General features: G+C 35.9%; 1 protein-coding gene across 3 annotated transcripts in view; it reads right to left on the reverse strand.

Annotated features, from left to right (window-relative positions):
• The window catches only part of LOC117166949 (actin-related protein 10), a 137,497-nt gene that overhangs the window by 121,101 nt on the left and 11,521 nt on the right, over nt 1–4,875 (reverse strand). The window lies entirely within an intron of this gene.

Consider the following 4,875-nt stretch of genomic DNA (forward strand, 5'->3'; position numbering starts at 1 on the left):
CGGCTCCCAGTAGGACCGCGGTAAATCACATTGATGACCACGTCTGACGACCGTGAGATAGGTGGTCACAGGGCACGATGAAATCATAACCACAGGCCGGCGAAACTCTTGTGTGGCTTGAGGACATGAGGTGATCCAAGGATGACAGCTTTCTGCATCCAGTGTGCAACAATGAAACCCTGCAACAGCCCTCCCTTCTATAGCCCTTCCGAGAATTGACGTCACGCCGCAGGTGGGTGTAACAGGAGCTGCGCGGGATTTGCGGTTCTCACTAAGGCGAGCACTCAGGCGTGAACAAACAAAAGCGGAGCGGGCTATAATGAGTTAGTTCCCACCCACCGTCAGCCCAAAAATCGGCTCTATAGAAGACTTTCCCTATATGTGGGGCATTCTTCGTGAAATCAGCCACCCCTTCCTCGCATTTCAATTTTTGAGAATAATGGACCATACAGGGCTCAAAATTTTCGTTGAAGGTTCCAGTTTTTAGTGCTGAATGGTGCATTATAATTTTCAGAATGGCGGGCCAACAATGGCCGCCACAAGAAAAAACTTCTGAATTCAATATCTTGTTTTGATCTGATTCTTATACAAAAATATTTTTTACTATTTCAATTCACTTTTCAAGTGTCTTTGAGGCCGGTGATTACGATTTTTCTATTAGGTTAAAAAAATTACAAGATGGAAAATCCAAGATGGCCACTGAAGTGTAAAAATAATTTTATGCCATAAAAGTACGAGTTAGGTATGCAACACAGGATTTTCATAGTCGCTCATTTCGGTCTGAAGATACCATACGTGTTCTAGTGCTATTAAATATATCCAAGATATAGCATTGGTTTACTTGTTTATTTGCAGTCGGGATTAGCTTCATCCAATGTGCATCCCAAGGAGGTTGCGCAATCGGTTTTGCACATCACTTGGCCCTGAAAAGGGCTGGTTTATATATTTACTTGAAATTTCTAAGCATAATGGGTGTACCGTTGATTGCTGGAAAAATGTATACATGAAAAAGTGTTCAAAAGAAAACGATGGAATAAAATGGTGGATGTACGAAGACAAGTGAAAATAATCAAATAAAAAACTGCAAATACATAAACCGGCCCTTTTCAGGGCCAAGTGATGCCCAAGCCCGATCGCTATGCTATGCTGTATCTTCTGCATATTTTTAGTAGCACTACAAAATGTATGGCATCTTTAATCTGAAATCAACGATTCCGAAAGCCATTTGCTGCATACCTATCTCGTAATTCTTTGACTTAAAACCATTTTTACACTTTTCAGCGGCCATCTTCGATTCGTCATCTTGGAATTTTAGAACACTAATCGAAAATTCGTAATCAGCAACCCCAAGAATCCTTTATTGCATACCCAACTTGTACTTTATTGACATAAAATTATTTTTACACTTTTCAGCGGCCATATTGGATTGGCCATCTTGGAATTTTTTATACAATAGAAAATTCGTAATTAACTACCCCGAGAATCCTTTATTGCATACTTAACTCGTACTTTTATGACGTGCAATGATTTATACACTTTTCAGCAGTTATCTTGAATTCACCATCTTGCATTTTTTCAATTAATAGAAAAATCGTCATAAGCGACAGCAAAAACACTTGAAAAATGAAATACATGATTCAAAATGATCTTTTTATAAGAATCAGATCAAAAATAAGAGATTGAATTCAGCAGCTTTTTTCTTGTGGCGGCCATTGTTGGTCCACAATTCTGAAAAACATAATATACCATGCGGCAGGCTTGTCCATTGAGGGGAGTTCGACTCATTCGCCACCAGTGGTGTCTGAACGTGGACGTCTCTGGAAAGCGCAGTAGTGATTCCTTCTTATTTTTACATTGACACAAGGCGTTACAGAACCTAAAAATGCACAGGAGTAACTACTGCGCATGCCAGAGATATCTGCGGTCTGAGATCACTGTTCACCACATGTTCTGGTTCCACCACCAGTTCTCTACTCAGCTTCAGAGGTGGTCATTTTCTGAAATGGAAGGGAGGTATCCAGTGCTGTAGATACTTAGTGCCTCGGAATGTGTCTTATAGCACTTGATTTTAAAATAAAATGAAGTACTTTGGAATTTAAATAATTAATATATTAGTAGCAAAAAAATGCATAAATCTTCCAAATAAGGAAAGTACATCATATTTTTGCATCATATTTGTTTATACCTTCAACCGAAAATCATTTGTAAAAGGAGTTTTTCAGAATATAATTTTTTGACATAATCATTACAATAAATTTTGTACATAAAATATTGAGTAAAAGTTGCTTACAATTTGAAAGACGATAAATAATTTTCCTAATAATTTTATTTAACTTATTAGCAATAATTGAAGATATAAAATCTACTTATTGTAAATTTTATCTCTAAATAAATTTAAAAACTTTTAATCTAAGCGCCAAGTACGTAATTAACGTGAAACATATTAAACGCATAACCCGTTTTTGCGAGAGAAAACTCAGCGGAATTGTATTGCAATAGAGAATTTTAAGGCCTTTTTACTGAACTATTTAATTTCCTTATAATACGACATAAAAGAGACCATTACATTCTCTACACTGTATTACTGTATTGCAATAAACTCACATTTATTGTATGAGCTTTGATCAATATTGAAGAACAATGATTTCAATTTGTTTTTAAATCTTAGCTTACGCTTTACAAAGAAATTGTCAACATTTTTTTTAAGCAGGTTTTTGCCAAACACCTACTTAAAGTTATGACGCTTATACATTTCCTTCATTTATTATTGCAAAGTATAGTGTAATAATGTATTAACTATACATATTTTGAAATTGTTGAAATATTGGTAAAATCATATTCCTGTCGTGAAAAGACATTCCATGTAGCTCTTGTAGCAGTTTGACGAATCTCGACACAATACCCCTTCAGCGGACAGGCCTGCCATACTACATTAAAAACTAGAAGCATCAAAGAAAAATGTGAGCCTTATTGGGTCCATTTATGTCAAAAATCGAAGTGTGAGGGAGGGGTGGCTGATTTCACTAAAACAGGAGTCGAAAAATTATCATTGTCCAGGAAAAGTACGACAAAAAAGCAGATGGATAAAGAAAAAGACAAGTTTCGTTCCGCTCTAAAGACGAACAGATTGAAGTTGGAGGAAAAGAGCGACGGCGGAGTCGCTCTTTTCCTCAAACTTAATTGCGTTCGTCTCTGCCGCGGAACAAAACTTGTCTTTTTCTTGCTCCAACTATTTTGATAATATTATTATTCCTATTTATTCACTAAGGGTTTTCATTCTGTTCTTAACTTTGCTTATGAATTGTTTCTTAGTGATACAATTTCAGAAACTTCACTGGATTTCTTAAACGTTGTGATAACGTCTACGACACTTTTCCGTCAGTCTGTAAATTTGTCTCAAAAATGATTTAATAATTATTCCAGAAAATTCGTGTCAACAAATTTCGAAAGCAAAATTTTGAAAAAAAAAATTTTCCCCTGATAACTTTACAGGCTTCCATAAAAACAACTAGATTTGTAACTGTAAAAATTTCGATATCAAAATTAGAAAAAAAAATTCCGTAAAAAGTTCGATGGTAAATTTAAAAAAAAAAGTTTTCAATCAGATTTTTTTGAAAATCAAAGAAACCATATAGGCTTCAACAAAAAGTAATACATTATGATACTACACGTAAATTTTGTTTTAATTCATTATGTTCATTTTAACATCTTTTAACCAGGGTCTCCTCTTCTTCTTTATTCATAATGTTCCCTGTAAGGGTTTACATGACATTCGTTCCTTACATGGCCATATACAAACTTTCTATTACCTTTCCCACACTATTTACAATATTTACATATTTATAACTATTTAAAATCAATTCTTATTCCTCATTACTTCTACATTGATCTAGCGCAATTTTACTACCGGAAGAGTGAGTGAGCGATCGAAGCGAGAGAGCGAGCGCATCTTAATCTACTTATACTAATACATAATATTTACTCCTTACAAGTTTTTATGCTTATAAACTAGGCGACTTTCTTTTCCTTTTTCCTACACTTTCACTTCTCTTCTATCCTATTTCCATTTTGCTATTTTACTACTTTCATTCTTTCTCATTCGCCCCTTCTACCCCCTCCAACCCTTTCATCCACTCTTCTCCCAATCCATCCTCCCCTAGCATCTTTACCACATTCTCCTGCCATCTTCCTTTATCTTCTATTCCTCTCCGACATCTTTCCCATACATGCTCCCATGTTTCCTACTTCCAATCACATATTATGCACTCTCTGTTCTCTTACTGTTCCCATACATCCCCTCCCTTACCTCGTTTTCAAATCTAAATCTTGCTATTCTGGTCTAACTTCTCTCACCCCATCCCTTCTCTAAATACTTTTTCATAGCGCATCTATTGAACCTTCGAGTTTCGATACCTCTAAAGCGGGTTGAAACACGGTGTTTGCATCCCTAGGGTTAAAACATTTTGTATTCGAGTTTCGGTACGTGTAGAGCGGGCTGAAACACTGTGTTTACATCCCTAGGGATGAAACATTTTTTTCAGCTCTAGAGTAGACAAGGAGGTAGGTAAGGTCTACAGGTACTTCAACTCGAATTTTCAATAGATTTGTTATGAAAAATAATATGCATTACTAGGAATGTAACATACAATGGCACACCTTCCTTTTTTATCGTCTTATATAATTTATTATATTTTGATTCCTCAATCATTTCTCATCTTTCCATTAATTTTCTTTCCCTCTCCCTTGCCTCCAATTCTTCATAGCTTACTCCATTCCCCTCTCCTATATCTCTTTCACTAAAAAAACTCCTTCCTTTCTTCTTCCCATCTTGTAAGTTATATCGCTCTCCCTCTCCTTTCTTCTACCTCCTTCAGA

This window comes from Belonocnema kinseyi, chromosome 2 (assembly GCF_010883055.1).
Source record: "Belonocnema kinseyi isolate 2016_QV_RU_SX_M_011 chromosome 2, B_treatae_v1, whole genome shotgun sequence".
In the NCBI taxonomy this organism is placed as follows: domain Eukaryota; kingdom Metazoa; phylum Arthropoda; class Insecta; order Hymenoptera; family Cynipidae; genus Belonocnema; species Belonocnema kinseyi.